This window comes from Panthera onca, chromosome A1 (assembly GCF_046562875.1).
Source record: "Panthera onca isolate mPanOnc1 chromosome A1, mPanOnc1 haplotype 2, whole genome shotgun sequence".
NCBI lineage: Eukaryota > Metazoa > Chordata > Mammalia > Carnivora > Felidae > Panthera > Panthera onca.
Window position 1 is genome coordinate 162,713,253 of NC_138339.1, and position 12,815 is coordinate 162,726,067.

Below are 12,815 nucleotides of genomic sequence, written 5' to 3' on the forward strand. Positions count from 1 at the left end.
AGTATCTTCCGTGGGAAGAAGAGAAAGCTTCCCTTTCCCAGAAGACCTAAGTGAACACACCTTCATATCTCAGAGTTTCCCTTTGGCTACTGGACTTTCCCTGAACAAACCTTGTGACCAGGGAGTAAATAGGCTTCCCTGACTCCTATAAGGCAGTTGGCCCCTCTCGCCGTCACCCCTGCAGCTGAGGTTGGTGCAGTCCTGCCCCAACGCAGTGGTCGCCAAATGCTAGGTAACTATGATAGGAGGCAGACAAAGGCATTCCTTGCGGATCTTTGTGTTTGAACTGAAATTCAGGCAATTTCATCAAATGGAACAATTTTCTTTGAGATTTCCTTTTTAATTACTTTGAAGATCATTAGAATCTCCCCGAACAGATTTATTAAAGATTCAGTTCTATTTCCTTCAAATTATTCTATGCTTTAATGAATAGCTTAGTGTTTTGTTTAGTTGACTCTAGAATTTGTCTGCAGTTTGTTTTGGCGTAATGACAAGTGCAGATGCAAGAAGACCTTTCTTCTTTTTCTTTCTTGCTTTCTATTTTATTTATTTAGTTATTTTTGGTCCAAACCGTTCTATGTTCTTATTACCCTTTATTGAAAAGCTCTTCCCCGCGTGTTGTGTTGTCTCCCTTAATGTATATCTTCGTAGGTATCTGTTTCATTTTATTTACGTATTGACCATTCTCTTGCCATAACTCAAATTTTGTTTATTTTAAGCGTTACCCGATTCTTTTTAGCTTGCTTTTCTTTTAAATATAAATGCAAGATGTTCACATGGTGATTGCTTCCAATCAAGGGTTTATAAAACAAAAACCCTTTTCTATACCCTCATGTCATTCCACAGAGATAACAATGTATTACATTTCCTTCTGGAAACACTCATTGCCATCTATTCATACATATATATGTAAAAATCTACAAAGAAGACTTTGCACTGCACACTGTTCTAACCTGCGGTCTTTGCATTAACAACGTCTGGAAACTAGTTCCCTATTAGCAAGTAAAAATCAACTATATTCTTTTTTTTTTATTTGTTTTTAATTTGAGAGAGAGAGAGAGAGCTTGAGTGGGGGAGAGGGACAGAGGAAAGGGAGAGAGTGAATCTTCAGGCAGGCTGAATCCACACTCAGCGCTGAGCCCATCAAGGAGTTCAATCCCATGACCCTGGGATCACAACCTGACCCGAAATCAAGAGTCAGATACTCAACTGACTGACCCACCCAGGTGCCATAACATTATTCTTTATAATATAGCCACAGATTATGTGAATTTATGGATGTACTATAGATTAAGTAACTGGCATTCTCTTAAGGGACCTTTAGTTTATTACTGTTCATGCTTTCAGTATATTTTCATTCACGTGCAAGTAAATGAAGAAGATAAATCTTCCAGGTGGGTAGCTGGGTCAAAGGACAAACAATGTATACACTTTGGAGGGCTAACTTTCCTGTCTTCCTCGTTCCGGGGACAGGGTATGGCAGGGTATGCCTCACACTGTCTTTAACATGGAAAGTCAAGCATTTTAAACTTTATCAAGTAAAGTTTGAGGGTAATGATGGTATCTTACCTTTTAAAGTTTGTATCTATGTTATTCTATTTTATAATAACACCTGATTTTCGTGTTTCTTCCTCATAAGCAATTTGTTTCCACTTGGCTTATGGCGGGGTTGCCTTTTCATAGTTTATAAATGTTTACATGTCCAAGTTTTTCCTTATTTTCCTTCATGCCTTCTGGTATTTGTTTCCGTTTTCCCGAGCTTCTCTAACTGTGTCAGTCTCTTATCGCTGCATTAAATGTTTTAAGATCTTGCTCTCTGTGTCCGCTTGTTTTTCAGAATTCTTGTAGCTATTTTCTCGATTCTCTTTTCCCTGCCTACTTTGGAATCCGGATGCTAAGCTACCCCCCAGATGCAGTTGGTATTCTTGTTGGGAGTTTTCAAAAGCATAAATCTCCAGAAGAGAGAGAGAGAGAGAGACAAGATGGAGAGGGTAAAAATTTGCAAGCTGGAAAGCAGATGTATGCTAGTAACTAAGGTTGCACGAACAGGAAACATTAATCTTAAACTAAAAAGTGGCCAAAGCCAAGGAGCAGCCAGACTCACACAGCTGATCCTAGACAGGCTCGGCATTGAGGGACAAATAACCTCAAGTGCACGATCAGAGGCTGCATGGGGAGAACTGTTTCTTCAGCACTTACATACCATCTGTCCTTTTCCCTGCAAAAAATACCCTTAGAAGAGGGTAAAAACAGAGATTTGCTTCATGGGTCAAACCAGGCACAACTGACTGTCAGAATGAGCTAACGTATTGTTCAAATACCTGGATAACTCTCTTCCCACACGCTTTTCCTCACTTTTCCAACAAAGCCCTCACCTAGTTGTACCACAGTGATTGTTGGCGAGGACGCAGGCCAGCGGGGCCTGGAGCTCAAACAGTTTGGAGAACCTTCCCATGGGCTGAATGTTGTATCAGTCAAAATTCATGCCGTGGCCATAATCCCCAGCGTGACGGTATTTGAAGGCGGAGCCTTCGAGAGGTAATCGGGAATTAGATTAGTCCAGGAAAGTGAGACCCTCGTGATGGAATCAATGTCCTCATAAAGAGGAAGAGAAACCTGAGCTCTCTCTCTCTTTCTCTCTGCTCCCTGTGAGGACCCAGGAAGTTAGGAAGAGGGCCCCTTGATCTGGAACTTCCTTGCCTCCAGAACTATGAGCAATAAATGTTTGTTTTTTAAGCCATCCAGCCATGCTATTTTGTTACAGTAGCTTAAACGAATCAAGACACCTGTCTTCAAAAGAAAAAAAAAAAACAGAATTCAAGATTATAAACTTTCAAAATCAGAGGACCATGTAGACACATTGCCCAGGCCCCCGTGGGGGCCTGGAAGGGGCCCCATGTGCCCAGAGGCTATGCCTCATTAGTCCCCTCGGTCTCTCCCTCAGCACCACGTGGTCCCAGGGCTGTTTCTCCCTAAGACCTCCCTCCTCCTCCTCACCACCGCTTCTCCACCTCTGCGCAATGCTTTTCATTGCACGCACTCATTTAAGCCCGATCGAATTTAGCTTCGGTTTGGGCTAAACAGACCAGACATTATTTTACTAATCGAATTTTGCTACTTGCATTTTTAAGTTTCCGTTTCATCAGAAAAATTCAAATAAAATTCTGAGCAGCAACTTCTCCACAGCATTCGAGACCCCGCATCTGTGACGATTACTTTTTAAAAAAAGGTTTACTTATTTATTTTGAGAGAGAGAGAGAGAGAGACAGAAAGTTTCTGTGGGCAAGAGCAAGGGAGGGGCAGAGAAAGAGGAGAGAAAGAATCCCACACCGTGACACGTGGAACCCCATGTGGGGCTTGAACTCGTGAACTGTGAGATCATGACCTGAACCAAAATCAAGTGTTGGATGCTTACCCGACTGAGCCACCCAGACACCCCTGTGATAGTTACTTTTAATTTTTTTAACTAAATGTAGTTGCTGAAGGAAACTTTCTCAGACAAAACTACATTACTGTCTTCTGGATAAAAGGACACTTGGGTAAATATATATGAGGGAAGATTATTCTAATAAAAAACAAAGTAACCATAATTCTGCATCAAGCAGTTCTTCTGAAAAATATTCGTCCAGAATTGCCTTTAATAACTACTATACTTTCCCCATAATGTATTTTGCTCTGCCAAAATTTCAGGATGACAATTTAAATACTGTTTAGTTCTCTCTGACTTCATCTTGTAGAAGCTCGCAAACCTCTGGTCTAATCGCGTACTGGTATCTTTGAACAGCTTGATAAATTACTGAGGTGAAGGAAATTTGTAAATGGTTCACTTATTTAAAAAGTTCGTGTACCTTTCATTTTAAGGGCAGATTTGTATAACATATGTGGTATAAGCATGAAAATTGGATTTTTAAAAAAGTCTGTGGCAATAATAGCCATTTCTGTCCTGAGGAGTTTGACACGTATAATCTCATCTAATCTTTTCTACAACCCCAATGCATCCTATTATTACGTCCATTTAACAGACGGGGACCAATGGTGCAGACAACGTGAATATATATACTCCAAGATCCACATAGCAGTGGAGGACGAATTCCATGCGGGTCTTCTGATTCCACATTGAGTCCTTTTCATAACCCCACGCTATCGCAGCCATTGCACTTGAACAGTGAGACTCCGTCAGTTACTAGGGAATCAAGGGACGTTCCTTTTGGATTTGCCCAGCCCTTCACTGATGGACAGTCATAAAAGAATGGAGCCATGTCATATGAAAACTGGTCAGCAAGGCATCACGGGGGGTTATTCTTAGGGTTCTTCCTTCGCTGTAATGTTACAGTGATATCAAACTAGCAAGAATGCATCTAAAATAGTAGATAGTTTAAATACTACTCCTATATTTTAATTTTCTGTAGCTCACCATACATACATGAACTATTTATATATTAATGTTTCAATGAGTTGAATGTTTTTTCACACATATGCCTGTTCCTGTATATATATATTCCTGTATGTTCTATCCTGGGCTGGCTAACTTGGCTATTTTCACACTGATTCTCTTCAGCCATATGGGCACTTGAATGCGGAGCTAGTAATGAAACCACATAAAGGAATTTGTCAGGGAAGACGGATACAGAGCACCTCGCGCTGGGCCACACACAGAGATAACGATAATGTCTTCCACTGCATTAGCAATTCAGCCAGTGTGCTGGGCACTACTCATTTGATTGTGCTAATATTTCACAGCAACCCACCGTAACATGTGCAAGGTCAAGACTGGGCACACCTCGCTGATGTATCATCGATATTTCAGAGTATTTGCTCTCTCAAGCTAGAAATGACAAATAATGCATCTTGTAACTATGCAGTTTCTAATTTCATAATGAACTTGCTGCCCAAGAATGCTCTGTATTATATACAGATTCCACTGAAAGCATGGAGTAAAACATAACATTCCTTCTGAGAACCAAGGTATGAACAAACCTCTATCCCAAGCACCACATAGTTTTGGCCTTGCAATTTCATCAATCCCTTTGTTGTTGGAATATCAAACTGACGAAGGATTTTGATGAAATGAAATGCTTAATCATGTATTTTTCCCTTGAGCAATAACTATTTTCCTCGACAAGCTTATGTGAGTCTTCATTTGAAGTGTGCATTGGAGCTTTTGGGGGAAATAAAGTGAACAGAAATTATAGAGGGAGATACCAATAGTGAAGACAATCCTCTGCATGGTTAATAACCTAATTATCACTATACTTTTGATAAAAGTATATTCGGATAGTGGATTCTCTGCTTTAGAGACTTAGTTAAAACCCACTTCTAACATCCGTTATTTTTATGATTTCACTTATCATTTTGACCACGATAACCGTTATTTAAGACTTTTATTTTTAAGAGACATTTTTTTCTCCATTACTTGACTCTTTCTGTTAAATGTATTTTAAGTATCGTTGCTAAACTCTAGATTTCTTCCCTCAAGTACTGTCACATTTTATTTGACTTAGAGATGCTCTACAGTTTATCCTTGTTTGTTCTCCCTGGAAATATATTATTTTAGAGCTTTCAGAACTTCATACTTGCTGTTATTTATATCCAATGGGCACCAAACAGGAAACATCAAATAAATGTAAAATTGAATTTCTTATAGTTAATGTATTAAGTCCTGAGGTGACATAGCACTAAAAATAGGAGGGCATAATAGACAAATGTTAATGATCATACTTTCTCTGAAATATTAATAGGCCTTTAATCTTGTCATTATCAAGAGCTTTGTGCCCTTTCTAGGGTGAATTAAGCCTTGTTCCTTATCACAGAATTTGACTAAAATTTTAATTATTGATATAATACAGCCCTTTTATAACATAGCTCATTATTCAAGTCAGATCTACTAATATATATTAAACACCCATTTTCCACTGGCACCATGCAAGGTGCTTTGGGGACACAGATTAAAAGCAAAAGATAAAATGTCACAATATTTGGGCTTTTTGAGGTATCTAGATATACAGTAGTCCCAAGATTACCCCTTGAAATGTTATAATCATGCATCGCAAAAATACGAACCAATATGGAAAGCTCTTAACTTAATGGCGGAGACAGATTCACAAACAGATAATTCTAATCTTGTATCGTTTTTCTTTTCTTTTTTTTCTGTCAGTGATCTGCTCAGGTCATAAGGAATGGCACTTACTTAGGGTTTAGGAAGGCATCACTGACCAAGCAGTCCTGTCTCTGCGTCTTAAGAGAGTTTCTGTAAGCAGTGGAAGTTTGGAAGACTTTGCTCAAGTCCACATGAGCAGGATAGATATCGCGTGTGTGTGGACGTAGAACCTTAGCTGTCTGATGTAGGAGGAGGGTGAGACGGTTTGAGATGAGGCTGGAAAGCTGAGGATGTCCTTCCCTGCGCTCACTGAATTTTACTTGGCTTTGTTGCGTTAACAACTTACAAATATTGGTCACTTGACCAACTACGAGTCGATGGTTTGATCTGGTAGTCTGCTAGGTACTGAGACAAATCGCCAGCCCTATTACAGCATGCAAACCATCACACTGCCATTCCAGGGCCAGGAATACACATCAGAATATAGGATCTTGAGAGAGAAATCGATTTTCTAACCAAGTCTCCCCCTTGTGGGAGAGCATCTTTCCAGGATACACAGACGAATAAATTGGACCAAAAGAGAGGCCAGTTCCCCAGTCTATCACAAGGGGTCGCAGTGAGAAGGCTTATGAAGCTGCAAATCCCTCCTCTTCTACCTTAATGCCCCCCCCCCCCCCCCCCCCCCCCCCCCGCTGCTCTCCATTCCCAGTATGATGGCAGGTAGAATTCCTTAGGGAATGGGGCTGTTTTTTAAATTGCTTTAATTTGAATTTCAAAGTCTTGGGTTACGATTAACACAACGCAGGACTCAGGACTCGAAAGGTCCTCTCAGTCAAGGTTAGTTTCCCCTCATCTCTAGCCCCAACCAGGTGGGGAAGAAAGAAAACTTATTTATTAGCTGGCAAACCAAAATGTAGCCTCGAGGCACAAGCAAGCTGTGCATTTGATGATCTAGGTTTTAGGGAAGGACATAGCAATTTAGCACATTACATGTCAACCTGAAGTAGAGAGCTGCAACAATTTTTATTCTTAAAATTTATTAAGCAATTAATCACATCCATACTATTAACATCAGCTGCTTCCATACGTCACGACTAGGATTCATATTTTAATGTCTTATTTCCAATCCTGGCTATAATGCCCTCAAATCCAACAGCCTTGTTTTATATCTATTTCTTAGTGGCAAATTTGCTCAGAGTGCTTCATACATCTTTAGGGATGGTAAGAGTCTTGTTTTGCCTTATTTATCATCTGCCGTGCTATAATTGTTTTCCTGTTCGTCTTAGACCTAGTTTGGGATTGTTTAAAAAAATGTATTTTTAACATTTTATTTATTTTTGCGAGGCAGAGAGACAGAGACAGAGCGTGAGCCAGGAGACACAGAATCTGAAGCAGGCTTCAGGATCCGAGCTGTCAGCACACAGCTCGATGCGGGGCTGGAACCCGCGAACCTGAGATCATGACCTGAGTTGAAGTGTGACACTTAACCAACTGAGCCACCCAGGTGGCCCGGGATTATTTTAAACAATAATTTATCCTTAATATTAAGAGTATGTGGGACCCATGTGAACATAGCTTCTGGTCTGAGCTACAAAGGAGTCGGGGCACAGTGCAGCTGTATTTTAATAGCATAATGTGTTAAAAAAGATAGTTAGGAAAAGAGTGAGAAGGAACATTTTAATCTAATCATGAATGTCCTTAATCAGAGCCCTGCCTTCGGCAGGAGGTTAACATTGGGTAGCTGGAACAGAACACACATAGTCTCCACCTCATTAGGGAGTAAAAGCAGAGGAAATGATGTCAGTGGCATACTTCAGGGCGCAGGATGAGAAAGCTCTGGAAATGAAGCCGGAGGGCATACTGAGGAGGAAAGGGCCCAAAGGGAGGCCTCTCGGCAGGACAAGAGCTAACCTCCTGAAGGAAGTGCCTTGATTTCGCTGCCTCCCAAAGGTACTGATTGATTCAGTACACTTCTGGTTTCATGAAATGGAGGTCAGAGAAACGTCAAGAACATTACCTGGGGATAATTAAGGGATTAGTAATAATACTAAATAGGATAAGATTTTTTTTTTTTGGTCCATATTCATGCATTGAATTGTTTTTAACCATCTCTTATTTTTTAGCTTGGGAAGATAATTGACATTTAACTTCTTAATGTTTTAGGAATACCATGATGGTGAAGAGAATTACTCATGAGTTTCCCTCAACGCACAGTAAGCTTTCTTATTTCTGCTTTCCTACAGGTGTGCCTTTGGCCTGCCCCGTCTCTAAGAGTTCAGAGGTGACCTCTCATCTGGATCATTCTTTAATCCACCCAGGGAATGTCAGTAGTACATGCCTGTAGCTGTAATAGTCCTTACAACGCAAGCCTAGAATTAGTAACTTACTTTTCCTTTTCCTGTGAGGCCTGCCAGGGTGGGAATGATGTTTTCTAGTTGTTTTGACATCCCAGAGGTTAGCCTGGTGCATAAATAAAGTAAGAGATTAAGAAACATAAGGAGAGAGAGTCAAGATCTTGAGCCAGAAAGAGGTCTTGAAGTCGGAGCCACAGTGGAATGGGTTTATTTCACGGATTCTTGATTGTCTACAATTCGGATTCATAAATTGAAACTCAGCCTCCTTTTCTCAGGTCTGAGGGAAGGGTAACTCAAGTTTGGGCTCAGAAACTCAGGTCTTGTGGTGGGGGTTAGTGGATAGAGAGACTTTGGTGTGACAGCAGTTGTAAAAGGAATGGGCTTAGGCATCCAGAGAGGTGCACCCTTTATTTGAACGTGTTCCCCTCTCGTTTCTCTCCTCAGATGACCCCATCTGGTTTCTCCATCCTCTGACAGAAAGCTTGTCTTAATGGTCACGATCGCAGCCCAAGGCAGTATGTTGTAAAGTAGATGTTGGTTCATTTGTGAATAAAGAATAAGAATCACAAGTGAAACACAAACAGCGAATAAAACTAAGCATTTCATAAAACAAAGAAAACAAATTTTAAACAATAACTGATAACACTTCAGTAAGTAAGAGAATTGGGACAGCTTTAGAGGTATTTCCGTAATATAATTTCCCGATGACTTCTCCATCAAAAGCAGAACAGTTCGATTATTTACCTACGTAACCACCTTTCACTCCCTTTGCACTAACAAGTACGATGAATGTTTGTATGATCTTTTAAGGCTTAAGTGAGATTTTCCCAAAACCAACAGTAAACTCTGGTCACAATTAGCTTTCCTTCATTTCACTAGTTTCTAGGGCGGTAGGCAAATTACTTTTTGAATCCAGATTACATCTCACGTAGAACATTGAATATGTACCCAAAAAAAGGGACACGATCTCTGGGTGAACTGCTTCCGTGTGGTAGTAGACTAAGCTATCCGTTGTGTTAAGCAAGCCCTCAGGAATTCACACGTATCACACACAAAAGACTACTCACTCTATGATTCCATTTATCTGTTATTCTAGAAAAGGCACAGTTGTATTGACCGAAAGCAGAAACAGTGGTTCCCGGGACTGGGAAAGGGGTATGAAGGGACTCTGGAGGTGATGGAAAAGTCCAGTGTCATGTGGTTGTAGTTACATGACTCTACACATTTGGAAATCTCATCAGATTGTACATTTAAGATTAATCATTTTGGGGGCCCCCAGGTGGTTCAGTCAGTTAAGCCTCTGGCTCTTGATCTCAGCTCAGGTCATGCATGATCTCACGGTTCATGGGATTGAGCCCCATGTCGCACTCTGTGTCGACAGCATGGAGCCTGCTTGGGATTTCCTCTTTCTCTCTCTCTCTCTCTCTCTCTCTCTCTCTCTCTCTCTCTCTCATTCTCTCTCTCTTTCTCTCTCTCCAAATAAACATTAAAATGAGTCCTTTTTATTGTAGGCCAATTCTACTTCAGTAAAGCCAATAAAATCTATTGACCAAGCAGGTACATTATAACTTGTCATTCTTCTAATTCCTCATTAAAATTTCCTTGTTTCCAAGTTATGTCCTGAAGAAATTTAGAAAAACCGTGTTTCTCACTCTACTGCGGGCAATGTTATGGGTGACAAGTGGACTAAAGTAAAATCAGGTTATAGAGTAAACAGTTGAAGATGGGAGGAAAGGAGGAAAAGTAGGGAATGGAAATTAGTATAGTCCCTGCCTCGTTTTCTGGAATAAGGATTGAGGGCATTACTAGTGTATTACCCTGTGAGGCTACTAACTCCCAAAGCTTTGCTTTTTGTATTGATGAATCCATTCTTATTCAGTCATGTTGTGTGAGTACGTGTGTGTGTGTGTGTGTGTGTGTATTCACACCATTCTTATTCAGTCATGTTGTGTGTGTACGTGTGTGTGTGTGTGTGTGTGTGTGTGTATTCACATATGTGTGCACACTCAAGCATTGTGTTGTGGAAAAGACATCAAAACTAGCCTATTTTCATCACTCAGTAGCTGTGTGGCCTTCTATTTCTGAGCCTTTTCTGAAAAGGGGGCACAGTGGAATTAAAAACAAAATCCAAACACCCAATATCGTGAGAGGTTCAGATAATAGTGTTACTTTTACTATCAAAAGAATAATGAAGTGAGCCAACCCCTAGGAGAGTTTACGTCCTTAACGTGAAGGTATTTGTTGAAGCGTTTATGTGTTCTTTCTCCAGCCTCCTAGGAACAGGTGTGAGTTTTGCCATGTGGTGACATTGACACTCTTTGTCCGTCTTCTTGTCCTCACAGCTAGTGACACATTTTAATAATCTGCTTAATGACTTCAGGTGTTGATCTCTACGAAGTTTACCTCTGCCGTGCTCATCCTCTTAAAATACACAATTAGCACTATAAAAGGTTATTAAAGAATGTGCCAGTTTTGAAACCACGTTAACAGACTCACCAACGGAAAACTTTCTATTTCTCCGAGTTAATGTTTCCGTTTGCAGAATAAATCCAAATATAGAATAAGTATAAATATGAAACGTGTATATCTATTCCTCAACCTATTATCACAATACATTTTGTGGTTCTGCTCCATCCCTCCTTCCTTTTTAAGTGGGCCATGTTCCAGGTAACTTACTGAAACTATGGTTTTTCATTCTTGCCCTTCTTGCTCAATAAAGAATTCCTTGTCTCACGTGACTTTCTGGTGGGTAAAAGCATACTCAACCCATAAGCCCCAACACTCCTGGAGCATCCTTCCTGAAACTTCCTCTGCTGTGAGTCATATTAACAAATCTGCTTCATGGGCCTTGAGATGGGCCTTGAGGAGGGCACCTGTTGGCAGGAGCACTGGGTGTTGTATGGAAACCAATTTGACAATAAATTTCATATTAAAAAAAAACAAATCTGCTTGACTCTGTACTTCTATATTTATTTATAGCCTTTATTGTTTGTTTGTGTTCAATGTTTACCGGGGGTAACATTGCCTTTTGATCTGTAAGTAACATTTATTACAACTTACTTTTTGCTAGGCACTTTACATGAATTACTCAATGAGTTCTCTGTATAATCTAATGACGTAGATAGCAGTGTTTCTTTGATTTTATAAACAAGGAAATCGAAGGAAATAGATGTCACATATTTGGCCAGGGTCTTACAGCTGGTAAATGAAGAAAAGAAGATTCAAAGAATCAAAATGATAGCCCTTTAACATGTGTATTTGTTTAAATGCTTGTGCCTTTAAGTAGACTTGAATCCCTCAGGGGCAAGAGGTTCTTCTTCCTTCTGTCTCAAGGGCTTAGGACAAGGCTTCACCCATAATAAACTCTTGATAAGTATTTGTTGAATGACCAAATGGAAATACGTATTTACAAATTATGGCAACCAAAATTTATTACTCTTAATAAAGGGAGGATAAATATGTATAGCAGATCAACAATGGATGAATCAAGTTAACAGGGAAGGGGATTTGAGATTTTCAAAGGAAGTGCAACGAAAAGTAAAGGTAAACCATGTTCGGTCTCATCAGAAATTAAAAGTGAAAAGATCAATTTTCAATTTTTACTTACCTACTGGAAGTCAGACAACCACCCTCTAGATGGCTAGAAACCATCCTCTCTCAAATGCCTGGCTTGGTAAGCCAACCAAGTGGTTAAGAACACGGAATCTGAAGCCAGGTTGACCAGCCGTAGGTCCCAGCTCCGCAGCTTGTTAGGAACATCTCTGGGCCTCAATGTCCTCATCTGTAAAATGGGGTGGCCATAGCGCTCTCTTCAGAGGGTGATTGTGAGGATCCAGTGAGTTGAGATTCGTAATTTTCATAATATTGACTGGCACAGAGTATGTTACGTAAATGCTCATTTAACAGACAATTCTCGTGTTTTCAGGAGAGACAAGATGAGATCTTGTATTTGCGGACTGTCAACGGTGTTCCAGGGGCCTCCTCCCAGCTTGAGGCAGGCACCATTAACTCTCTCCTGTAGATGATGAAACCATGGGGCAAGAAGCCATTAGTTCGCCCAGGAGCCACATTCAGTCGTGGATCTAACGTGACTCCCAACCCCGTCTGTTAACACAACACCCTCCCTCAACTGGCTGTAAGCTTCTTGAAATTGGAAACCTGGACATTTAATTTTGTTCTGTGCACTACTCATCACAAGGTACTTCACAAACTGTAATTACTGATAATCATTGAAGGAACACGTATAGACCGAGTACCTGAATTAGGTTTCTGCCCTTCAGGAACTTAAAATGTATTTGGATAAAGAAGATACTTCAGGAGAAAGCTAAGGGCGTACATAAATTTGACATAAATGCCAACTGAAT